The sequence below is a fragment of the Rattus norvegicus genome, chromosome 7 (genome assembly GCF_021556685.1).
Source record: "Rattus norvegicus strain SHRSP/BbbUtx chromosome 7, alternate assembly SHRSP_T2T, whole genome shotgun sequence".
NCBI classification, from domain to species: domain Eukaryota; kingdom Metazoa; phylum Chordata; class Mammalia; order Rodentia; family Muridae; genus Rattus; species Rattus norvegicus.
This window is the reverse complement of record NC_141540.1, coordinates 24,918,894-24,932,455: the sequence shown is the minus strand read 5'-3', so window position 1 is coordinate 24,932,455 and position 13,562 is coordinate 24,918,894. Positions and strand designations below refer to the sequence as shown.

General features: G+C 34.6%; 1 long non-coding RNA gene across 1 annotated transcript in view; it reads right to left on the bottom strand.

Moving 5' to 3' along the window:
* Window positions 1-804: 804 nt before the first annotated feature.
* LOC148004553 (uncharacterized) overlaps window positions 805-13,562 on the bottom strand; it is an 83,514-nt gene continuing 70,756 nt past the window's right edge. Inside the window, exons 2-4 of the long non-coding RNA XR_015626104.1 lie at window positions 7,766-7,829; window positions 2,621-2,679; window positions 805-1,807 (exon numbers count right to left, since the gene is read on the bottom strand). This is a non-coding gene — a long non-coding RNA (uncharacterized LOC148004553). The remainder of the gene's footprint in view (window positions 1,808-2,620; window positions 2,680-7,765; window positions 7,830-13,562) is intronic.

Below are 13,562 nucleotides of genomic sequence, written 5' to 3'. Positions count from 1 at the left end.
GTGTGCAAGAAATATTCCATTATCTCGGTACTTCTGTCTTAAGAGCTGTAACACCTCTACTTGGAGAAGAGATCTTCTCTCCCCAAAATCACTGCTAGAAGCTTCCCTTCACCCCTTGAAGGCTAGTCATTCTCCTGCTGGCTCAGCCGGGGCCAAGCAACTAAGGTGAAGTAGGACCAGCAGTGGAGGTGGTGGAAGCAGTCTCCTCTCCCCACCTAAGTTCTCTCCTCTTTTCCTGAACACACACAGCTAACTGGGTGAGAGATCTCCAGGCAAGATCACTCTGGCACCAGAGCACTATACATAACTACCAAATAGTTGATTCTTATGCAAGTATAGGAGAAAAGATTGTGGGACCAAAGGGGCTTGGAATTCAATATTAAGAACAACAGTGTTAACTCACGTGAACCCTTGAACCTCTCAGAATCTGAACTACCAATTAATGAACATGCACGTGCTGAACCTAGTCCTCCCAGTATATGTAGAGGATGTGAAGCATAGATTTCATGTAGGTCCCAAACAATTGGCACAGTGACTATTACAAAATATGTCTTTCTAGCTGGGCTTCTATATTTCTTTAGCCTCAATGGTAGAGAAAGCACCTAGCCTTGGAGAGACTAAATATCAGGGTGGGAGGACAAACATTTGTGTGCCAACCAGCTCAGAGGAGAAGGGGCAGTGGATGGGGAAAACATTATTGGAGGAGATGACCAGGAGTTGGACAGTGAATTGGTGGTATAGAGAATAAGTAAAATAATAATAAAATTAAATTTAAAAATAAGTCCATAATCATGAAAACTGTGGCACCTTGTAATATTAAATACTTTATTGATCATATTTACATATACGCTGATTCATGCTTTGAGGTAATTCCTAATCATGATCCCTAGTGTTAATGATTTTGACAGTTGAAAGAAAATGTATGTAACAATCACAATGTATATAAATTCACAATGAATCAATGAGTAACAAATTTTTCTAGTATGATAGGCCACTGTACCATCAACAACATTGTAATGAGATTTGATTCTCAGAAAACTCAAACCAGCTGGATGTTTTTGTTCATGAAATCATGATAACAAAGCAAGACATTCCTAGGGGGAAATCAGAATGTAATTAATCAGAATGTCAAAGGAGAATGTAATTAATTAATATAATATTCAAAATATTTCTACATAGAACAGGTCCTTATTGATGAACTCGCCACAGCTTAACTCCTGAACTTTCAGAAATACCAGTGGCGCATTAAGCATTTTTATATCACTGAAGACATATATTCATAAATATAAAATTCTAATACTAAGCATTACTTTCAGTGGGTTATGATACAAATTTGCTCTATCTGTAGATACTAATTCTCTGTACCTATATTATGGTAAACCTTAAATTACATAGAGCCTTCAAATCATTTCCTCAATTTCCAGATAATAATTCCTCATTACATTCATTGCCAAAAAGTTGATATAAATCAAAATCTATTAAAAGAACTTAAGTTTTCTACCTATATCTCCTAATAAAGTAATCTCACATTGCTGAAAAAATATTATTCTGGAAAATGATGATGAAAAATTTAAATCTAATTAAACATTTTTGAAAGTGCCACATAAGAATAATAGTCTAGTTTTATAAATAATACCAGTGACTTAAGGACCCAATTTCAGCAGAGGATTCTATTAATATTCTTTGTAAGTATCCCTTTTTACCAAGCACAGTTTCAAAATCCCCTGGACCAATGACATCATATTCAAAGCATTTTTGTATATACATGGTTTCACTTCTGGGATCCTCGTAAAGAACAATGCTGCTCCTAGTGGGAAATAAGAAGTCAATTAAAGGCAAGGGAGAAGGAAATGAAATGAAGTTATTATAAATGTATAATATATAATATATAAATACATAAATGTATGATATTTTATAAAATTAATTGAAGTAGTTTATATATAAATATATTTATAATAAACATGTGCATATATGTTATAAACCATGTAACATAACATTTTGTAAATATGGGTACCCCTCATTCAGCCCCTGTCAGGTCACCCTAATCTTCCTCAATAACCCAAGTCCTCATCCTTTCTTATTTCTCTCCTTATAAACCACTAATGTCTAAAAAATAAAATAAATCCTAATAGTAAAATAGAATGAGATAAAAACCCACAACCAGAAAAGAAAATATCAAAACAACCAGCAAAATGAAATATCCAAAGGAAAAGCTCTAAAAAAACATATAAACACAGTGACAAGCCTATTCTTACACAAAGAGATCCCTTAGAAACTCAAAAGAGTAAATCTCAAGAGATAAGCAAAATAAACTCTTGATAGATAAGCACATCTGTTAAGTAAGAAAAGACATACAGGCAAACATGAAACAATAATACTCCCAAACTGTCACTGAATTGGCTTTCTTTTGGCCTACTAATTCTGTGAAGAACTTGAATTTAAATGTGTTTTTATGAATCATGACTATTTTGGAGTAAACTAATTTTCCTTTTCTAAGCAGTTGTCAATAGAGGATATCTTCTTGTTTAGTGAAGAAATGGACATTGGTTTGTGTCTATTTCCTGTACTCAGCAAGCACAGTCTGAATACATACTCTCAGTATCTGTGAAAGCATACTTACAAAATATTTTCTAAGTCAGCATTGGGAGATTGATTGTACAATTCCTTGAAGAAATTTACCTGTAGGATATGAAATATATGTTTGAGAATATAGTTTCTAATAACCCTGCTAACTAAGGGTTTTATGTAGAAAATAATGCATCTCCATACAAGACACTGACATTTTAGATTCTATTTCATGAATAACTTTTTTTGTATGCCAAGTTTAATACAAGCAAAATGATTTGAAACAAAAGAATGTACTTCCTGCTTACTTTCTCTATAATTTCTCAAAAATAAAATTCAGAATGTCCCTTGCAACGCAAAAGTAAAAATATGACTAAAAGACATGATGAAATGGAAATTAGTCTTGGCAAGAGAAATCAGGATTATATTCCTGAGCCACTGCCACCATATTCATGACTACAATGTCTAGTTCTCCATAGAGATTCACTTCTGCTCTTTATATTCCCACACTTCCAATACCTATAGGTCCTTGTTGATCACAAATCCTAGAATAATCTTTGACCCTGCACAGATAAGACCTTAGTATGTAGTCCATTTTCACCCAGGAATTGTACAATACTCTGATGAAGACCTACATACACACAGAGTAAAATTATTACAAATGAATGTATTCTTTTCTTCCTGATCACATAAAATTTCAATCCCATGTATAGGTTTCTTGAGAAAAGTGAGATTACAAATTTATATCATGATAAAACTTTGAAATCATACTGACACCTTAAAAAGTGTTCCGTTTGGTTGAATGTCCGAGTGACATGGATCACACCTGAGACTCTGGGATTTAGTGCCAGCAAGGATCCTGCTGTTCAGACCATTGTCCCCTCTTCAAAATTTTTATTCACCAAATGCTCTCGACAAAATTCACAAATTTTCAATATGTTAAGTTACTTTGAAAAAATTCCTTTCAAAATATTTTGTGTCACTACCATATAAGTTTAATGAACATAATAATTCAAATTTTCTATATGATGAAATTTTTGATGAAGAAATTGCTGCATTCTTGGTCCTTGAACCACAACACATTTTCTTTTTCAAGCAGAAATATTTAAAAAAAGTTAGTTCTAATCTTTTGTTCTCAATGGCAAATATCACATAGCATAGAAACTCTCAGTGTCAAATCAGTAGAGCTGCTTAAAAGTATAAATATTTAGAGTATTTGATAAATATTGAGAACATTGATTCAACTTTCAGAGTTTCCAGCTAAAAGACATGGTGACCCTTAATCAACTGGAAATCCAATCCCGTAGGATCCTACATTTTTTTCTGTCCTCCTGGACTATTGCATGGAAACTATGGACATATATGCATGCAAATAAAACATATACAAATATTTTTGAAATTATATAATAATAGTGAAATGTTAATCCACTTTTACCTCAAGTTCTTTCTGTGGAAGTGAAAGTCTTAGCCAATGGTGATTGTACCACTACTGCCAGTTGCTGTTTCACCAATTTGTGAAACTGAGGTCACAAATTGTCTAGCTATCCTTTTTTACATGTTTGCCTTCTTACTTGAAAAATGTAAGATGATCTTTCAAGAGATTTATCATTAAGCTTAACATAAATTATATATTTAGACAAAATAAATATTAACACCTATGCCCCAGACCCTTGATATTCTGTGCCTTTTGTGCAATCTTCAGGATGGTTTATGATACAAACTGGATGTGAAGGGTGATTCTTATGAATTACTTTAATGCCATCTTTCTTTTCCTCAGTACTTACAAACCATAAAGCTACATCTTGCCCACAAAACAAAGTCAAATATTATAAGGAAAATCATTAATTCCAAAGTATAAGATTCAGACACTCCTGTTGATGTGGAATGAAGAACATTCCATGTGCATAATATCATATCAGAGATATAGGAAACTGTGCAGATTTCATCACTGTGTACGATCAGATATAGTACCATCCACAGTAGGTAAAATTCCGTGTACTCTGTGGTGTCTGACACAAGGAAAACATCAATAAATCCCATCAATTCCAGAACAACTTATTAGGGCCAAGTCTAGATTCTCGAGAGTTGTGTTAAAGAGATTGATAATCTCTGGGATTGATACAGAAATTTTTTCACTTATTAAAGTGATGAAATGTGAGCTCCTTCAACACAGTGTACTAATTTATACAATATATATATTTATTTATTTTGCAACCAGATATTTTACTAATATCCACTTCTAACCATGAATCTTGTTGTAAATAAGTTTACCAATACTCTGATGAAACACCATGATGAAAAACAACTTGTGAAAGAGATAATTTATTTGAGTGACATAACAGAAGTGCTAGGTTATGGAGGAAAGGAAAGGTACAACCTTGACAGAAAACTGAAGGCAGCATATTATGCAACAGGTCATGAAAAAGTACTTCTCACTGTCTTACTCCTATGGATTTATTTAGCCATATATATTATATAACTCAGGACAAGAAAAGGGCAGGTGGAACCAAGCTCAATATAGGGCTTTCCTTACAAAAACAAATTTACAAAAAAGAAATTCCATACATGCTAGCTTGGGTCAAACAGGCATAAACCAGTAATTACAGATCATGAATACTGTTCTGAATATTGATGCTATTAGAAACATTTGCTTGTACACATTCCTATTGTTATTTTCTCTTCAGACTTAATTGATTTACAATAATTGTATCAGTACCAAAGAGAGTCATATATCAGTTATAACTATTATTGCACAATTTATAGCATACTATCATGGAATCTTCCTTTTAATGCAAATTCTAAATTTTGTTACATTTACATGGTTAACAAAGGAAACTACTATATACCTAAGGATGACCGTGAATTTCAGACCATCTTCTCTCTCTTGCCTGAATGTTGGAATTATAGGTGGGTTTCACCACGCTCTGCTTCATCTGGTGCTAGGAATGAAACCCAGGCCCTTGTGCATACCAGACAAGCTTTTACTAACTGTGCTATGTAACTGCCCTGTTTGTTTTTTCTAATAAATCTCATTTAAACCACAAAATAATTGGCCAGTATAAACTGGACTGAATGGATTTAAAGAAACAGGGAGGATTGAAGGAAGGGAGAGGTGGGAGAAAGGGAGAAAAGGAGAAAGAAAATTCAAGGTCAGGTGAGTAGGAAGCAGGGTATAATCTGAAAGAGGGTGTGAATATGATCGAAAGACACTGTATGGAATATTGCATAGTAAAGTTTATAATTAAAAAGTCCTCTGTTGGAAGGCATCTGGAGTGGCTAGGCAGGGAGTGGTGTATGCATGGGATGGGGGGCACTCTCACAGAAGAAGGGGGAGGGGGCTGGTACAGTGGATTTATGGACAGGAAACTGGGAAAAAGGATAACATTTGAAATGTAAATAAATAAAAATCATCCAAAAATTAGTTTCCCAAAGGAAAAAAAAAAAACAAAGCAAACTCTAAGATATACTCTCCCCATTATGTCTTCATCTAGCATAGCAAATTTAAAGTAAAAGATAGAGCAAATACATTCCCTACTTTAATAATATCTAGATGAATTTTTCATGAAGACAGACAAGAAAATCCAAATAATTAAGTTCACAATCAAAAAAACTGTGGCACCTTATAACATTACAAGGCTTTATTGATTATAGATAAATACATCTCAAGATTTATTTGACTTGAATTTTGATTATGATTTCCAAAAATATTAATTTTTTTCTGTTGTGTAAAAATGTGTTTGAAAATCACAATTTTAAAGTTCAAACTCACTCAGTACCTAAGAAATTCTAATAATGTAGACATTAGACTGTCAAAGACAGTAAAACAAGACTTTTTTAGATAACTCAAGTTAGTTTGATGCTTACATTTTGGGGATTGTGGGAAAATGCAAGCTGCCCCTAGTAGAAAATCAGAAAGCAATTACAGGCAATGGAGAAAGATATTAATTGAGATACTATTCAAAAGTATTTCTGTAAGGTGGCCTTATAGAGGAAGTTGCCCCAGGTTGACTCTTGAAATTTAGGACAAACCAGTGCATCACCAAGACCCTTTTGTGTTATGCATTATGAATGAATGTATAATGATAATACTAAGCATTAATTTTGGTTTAGCAATATAGGTAATTGCTCCTGTTTAGATACTGATACACTGTAGCTAGATTATGGCAAAGCTCAGGCTAAATAGAATGCTCAAAAAGTTTTCTCATTTTTCAGAGAATTTTCCATCAGTTATTGCCACAACATGAATTTGAACCCGAATCTCTCCAAAGAAATTATTCTTTTCATCCTGTATATCAAAATGGAGAAAATCAATTTTCTCACTCTGTTGAAAATTGCTGTCCTTGAAATGATGAAATTGTGAAATTTAATTAAATTTCTTTTAAAATCCATTTAAGTAGAATACATGATTTTTAAGTATAATACCAGTGTATTAGAGATACAATTTCAGCAAAAGATTCCCTCACTAAGCTTTCTACAAATTCCTTTTTACCCCAAACATTATTCCAGATAACATGGGCCATGAATATCAGATTTAAAGTATATATCATCATACAATACAATATAACATAATGTTGTACAATATAACATACTTTGATAATCGGTCTTCTCCATTTGCACTAAAATACTTGCAATGTCCCACAACCCCACAAGTCCACTGCATATTTTATTTGTTATTATAAAATGATCAGGAGTCTAAAGAATAATGGATAATGGATAAAATAACATAAGACAAAATAAAAATACTTACAACCAGAATAAAAGATGAAAACTATGATAAAATATATCTAAACCAAAAGACAAGAAACATATTTAGGTAGAGTGACAAACATAGTCCTACACACAGAAATCCCATAGCAAACCAAAAATGGATATCATGATAAAAAGTGAACTATCTGTAAGGGAAGAAAAGGTATACAGAGAAAAATTTATGAGGCAAAATCTCTGCAACAATGGCACCAAGTTAGCTTGGATTTTGCTATCAATAGCTGTGTATGCCATTGCACTCACTGTGTTTTATATAAAGAGTGACGCTGTATTAGTGCAAACTAATTTTTTCTTTGTGAGCGGTTATCAATTGGAATAATATTATGTGTAATGAACAGGTATGTGTGCACTTATGGTATCAGGACTAGAAGAACAGGTGGCTCAGAGGAATGCATTCTAAGTAAATGTTGCATGGTATCTATGAATTCATACTTACAACAACTTTCATAACTAAATGTTGAAATTTTTTAACAGTATTTCCATCAGTTTTAAAAATTCACCTGCAAAATATAAAATGATTGTCTTAGAACATAGCTTTGAACAATCCTGCTATCTAAGGCTTTAACATAGAAAAACAAAACATCACAATATTAAAAGCTAACATTTTAATTTGCATTCCATATCTATGATTTGTCAATTTAACATGAGCAAACTGATTTGAATCAAATGCTAAGAAAAAGAGTCCTTCTTACTTTCTTTCCATATCACTTCTCATAAACAAAATTCAGAATACCCCCTCAATTAGAGAAATGAAAACAGGATTAAAAGACATAAGGAAGAGGAAGTTTGTCCTAGGACTACGTAAGAGGATTATATTCCTGAGCCATTACTGTTACTTTGAACACTACAGGATCTAGTCAGGCAGATAAATGAACTAAAGTTCTTTCCTTTGCCATACTTCCCACAATCCAAGGTTCTTGTTGATCACAAACACCAGAATAATCTTTGATACTTCAGAGGCAACACCTTAGTCATGCAATCCATTCCCTGAGTCTTGTACTTCAAGGTATTTTTTACTTTATCCCATGTTATTGTCAGACTTCAAACAAAAATTTAAACACCAATATTAGTTCTAATCTTTTGATCAATGGCAAATATAAAATGACATAGACACTGTCACTGTCAGAGAAATGGGTATTTAAAATTAAAAATTTAAATCTGGAGTAATGGATCAGTATTAAGAGCACTGATTCATCTTTCAGAATTCCCAGCTAACAGACATCATGGATGTTATCCACATGTAATTCCACACCCACAGGATCCAACATCTTTTTTCGTATGCAGTGGTTAACATAAACATATATGCATATAATACGCCCATAAACATGAAAAATTTATGAAAATACATAGCAATAATGTTAGATTAATCCATGTTATCTTAGTTGTCACAGTAGAACTTAAACTTGAGATACTGGCAGCTGCTTCACTGCTCCTATTCCTTCCTTCACTCTATTTGTGAAACTGGAGTCTTTAGATGGTCACCCATTTCTCTGAAATTTTCTTTTGGTCTTGTATCAAAGACTCTGGTGGTGCACAGTAGAGCCAAAAATCCCCATGGGAAAGTTATCTATAGACTATAGAGTTTATAAACCTTTTCCATATGAGGAGCTCTTCTTCTAATCAAAAGGAATTATTGATCAAATGTCTAAAAGCATTATTCAAAATCTGTGGCATGAAACTAACCAAAATGAAAGACCACTTCCTTTTGATAAAATGTCTTTGAGATAACCTCCTGGATCATGGCATATGACACTTATAACCTCAAAACACAGTTGCATATTGCTTAACTTGCCCACTACTAAGAAAACCGGGAAGATAATCCCCCTCAATGCATCCTGATTATCATAATGGCCATCTGTCAATGTGTGGACCACTGTAAAGAGGACACAGAGAAGGCATTTTCTTCCCTACTCTAATAAGTCTAATGATGACTGAAGACTGCTTTTTAGTAGACCTTGAAGTACTTTTGAAAAGGCTCTTCCCAGTAAAAAAAAAAGGAAAAATATTGATGACAAATGAAACTCAGCTCAACAATACCTGTCACCTCATTTCTTAAGGCCTGACAGCACAAAGCTATAACATGTGAATTTCAAGAATTATGGACAGGATTTTTGCATTGTGTGATAACACAGCTGATCTAAAACTAGTTTTTCTTTTCATTGATTTTCATTTTGTTATTTCACTCTATTTCTGGAAATAAGTCATAATCAACTGTCCCTTCATGGGAAACAAATTTGATGGAGCTAAATTTTTAGTTCAAAACTAAACACACTGAAGACTTAACACACTAAGTCATTGTCGTTTAAATTTCCAAAGGTATTAGTAATTCATTATAAAAATCATAGTTTACTGGCAGATTCAGACACAGATATCTTAAAATAATGTGTGATAAATAAAGTGAAATTTGACTACTTGGGGATAACAAATTGCTCCTAAAATAGAAAGAGAAAACCTTTGACATATATAGTATATAACATAGGTGTGCAGAAATTTACAGCTGAATTAAACCAGTCTATGTATCATCAATGTATGTTAACCTCAGAATTAAAGTGAAAAAATTGTGATGTTTTGGAAACAGAGTATGTTCTTTCATCAGTAAGTGAAAAGCTGTGGATTCCTACAACGTTAATGAAGTTTAGATTTAACCAGGGCAGATTTTCTGAAAATCTTAGCTGCTGACATGAAAAAAAGACTCTTTCTGACCTTAATCTTAAAACTAAAATGACCCTAAAATTAAAATGTCAACACCTCATCCTAAACTTCCTTTAAAATGTCATTCAGGTATAATTTCTGATTACAGGTTCATGTGCTAGAACCTCAAAGATAAACACTATAGATGGATTTTGGCCACTTTGGATATTGGGAACATATCCCATTGTGCTGCCTACATTTTGTAGGCCTTCACAGCCAAGATTAAATTAGAAGAGGCTTGCCTTGAATGTTTAAAACAGAGACACAGGAAAGGCAAGTACCCTTAGGGGACCAACTTCACCAGAATTGCCACCGCACCTAACAGTCTGTCCCTGATGCTGAAGGGGCTTCTGTTGGAAAACAGATAGTCATTAACTAGTCACTAACATTAAAGATGGAAAATGACTGCACTCTTTAAACTTAAAACAGGGCAAGCCCTATGCCTCAAAGTAAGAAGAAAAATGGTTCCAATAGAGGCTTTGTGGTTGTCTAGCATCTCAGAATTTTCTCAATGAAAGATAACAATTCATATAGGTAACAAACCACTTAAACAAACTTCACCATATGCACTCTTCCAGCAACCTATGGAATATTTTTGTGTTTTCTATTAAAAAAAGAGGTGTGTGTGTGTGTGTGTGTGTGTGTGTGTGTGTGTGTGTGTTTGTGTGTGTGTGTGTATTGCTACAAGACTTAGAGCAATTAATAAAACAATTCAAGTTTGAGTGTCTCTAAATGTACCCCTTTTCTCTGCCATTACTGCCAATGGGCCTCACTTTTGAATAGACATTAAGGCCTGCTTTGTCTCTATCTCTCACAACACCAAGGTATGCCAATGCTTCACATTCTCAATACCCCCAATTAACCACTCTGGGCAGACCTCACAATATCAATGGACAGTTCTTCCCTATGGGATGGCAAATAGTCCCACCACTTGCCAAGACGCTGTTGCCATAGCATTAAGGTTCTGCTTAAACAATGTTATCCAAAATTATCATTATATGGATAACATCTTGGTGTGGAGATGACCTTCTATCTCTACCTCCCGGTATTTAAAATATCACTCCTCACAAAGCTGATTCTCTTCATCACATTTTTGGGAACAGAAATTTCCCTCTCCTCATTATGCACACTTAACATACCTTTTCTTGACTCAAATCTTAACTATTACTTATTCTAAAGCTTTCTGGGAAACCTTAATTGGATTCTACCATAGATTTCCCTCCTCATGAGACCAAACATCTTCTCTTTGTTCTCATAAAATAATATAAAACTTCCTTTTTTTCCAGGAGTGCCATGTTCTGAGATAGTCGACGCGTTCACAATCAATGAACCTTTAAAAGAGATAGGACTTGCTATGTATGATCCCACAATGCCTGTACAGGTTTTTAATTTTAATTCATCCCATTCTTTCTTGAGAGTGCTTTAACAGCTCAAGGGGATAACTTGAATGGCTCCATACCCCAGTATTTGCTGCATCTAGAATTTGAATTGAGGCTGATAAAATCACTATAATTGTTAGAAATGACATGGTAGAGCTCTGAAACCTTGGGTAGATGGAAAGAACCATACATTTTTGTCTTCTTTTTCTGATATTAACCATTTAAATGCAATGGCTACTCAGAAATAACTCTTGCTTTGTTATGAGACTAATAGAATTTCTGGGACAAATTAATAATCTTTTCCCTAAGAAAGGTTGGGGTTTTGTCCTACTTTTGTTGTAGTGGCTGCCTACTCCCCATCCCTACTAGCAACTTGAAAAAGCCCATCACAAAGGTCACCTCACTACTTACTGATGGTGTAAAGAGAAGATCCTTAATTTTTAAGGATTCAAAATATTGACAATTATAACAATTTAAACTATTTAGTGTCATAAACAATCACCACTACAAAGAGATACAATGAGAATGGAAATTCTCATTTCCATTAGGAGAAATGTTGAAATTTAACTATCTCCTTGCAGTACTTTAGTTAAATTTAAGAGACAACAATATAATGTTTTTTCTTTCCTCTGTATCTATACAATTTAGTTGATTTCATTTGTGATATTCATAGTTACTGAGATTCAGGTGCGCATAGTTCCTGATTTCAAATGCATTTGAGAAAGGAAGAGAGTGGTATATAGCTGTCACTTTGACATATGCCTCCATCCAATACCAGTTACTCTCAAGAAAACATTTAAGGAACTAATCATGTCCCACAGTTCCCTGCTCCCAAATCTCATGGGGGAGAGAGCTAAACACCCAGAATTACGGGCCATCCTGAGACTGCAGAACAGACTGCCACTTTTACCCACATTTGCCCAAATCCCTGGGAAAAGAGGAAACTGCATAGTGCCTCTGGACACAGGAATATAGGAGCAGGCAGTGGCAGGTACCTGTGCTTCTGCTCTGTACCCAGAACTGAACTGAATCAAACAGCTGCCTACACCCAAATAGGGGAGAGGGATGGACCCTCAGAAGTGTGGACACTCCTGAGAAAACAGAGGAAACTAACCTCTGCACACATTACTGACCCAACAGGAAATCACCTAGTGCCATCTGTACCACCTGGGCACATGGACCTAGGAGCAGTTACGGGCAGGACACTTCTGATTCCTCCCTGTGCCAAGAGCTGAAAGACAGTCACCAGGAAAACCTACACAGCTGAGAGCAGAACACTCTGTTCCCAGAACCAGCTAAAAGAAAATAGGAAAACAGGTCTACAGGAGTGCTGACATAGAAGCTTACAGGAGGGTCAAGCTACTTTCAAAAACAGTAAGACAAGATAATGCCAGAGACAAACTGATGACAAGAGGGAAGCCCAGGAACCTAAGCAACAGAAACCAAGACTAAATGACATCATCAGAGTCCAGTTCGCCCACAAAAGCAAATACTGGATATCCAAACAAACCAGAAAAGCAAGACTTGGATTTAAAATCACAGCTCATGATGATGATACAAGACTTAAAGAAGAACATAAATAAACTCCCTTAAAGGAATACAGGACAACACAGGTAAACAAGTAGAAGCCCTTAAGGAGAAAACACAAAAATCCCTTCAAGAATTATAGGAAAACACAGCCAAACAGGTAAAGGAATTGAAGAAAACCATCCAGGATTTAAAAATGTAAACAGAATAAAGAAAGCACAAAGAGAGACAAACCTGGAGATTGAAAACCAAGGGAAGAGATCAGGGCTATAGATGCAAACATCATTAACATAATGCAAGAGATAGAAGAGAATATGTCAGGGCAGAAGATACCACAGAAAACATCAACACAAGATCAAGGGTAATGTAAAATGCAAAAAGCTCCTAGCCCAAAATATCCAGAAAATCCAGGACACAATGAGAAGATAAAACCTAAGGATAATAGGTACAGAAGAAAGTGCAGACTCCCAAATGAAAGGGTCAATAAATATCTTCAAAAAATTATAGAAGAAAGCTTCCCTAACCTAAAGAAAGAGGTGACCATAAACCTGTAAGAAGACTACAGGGTCTGGGTATACAAGGAAGTCAAACAAATTACTAGACTTCCTGTACTCAAAGGATAAACAGACTGATAAA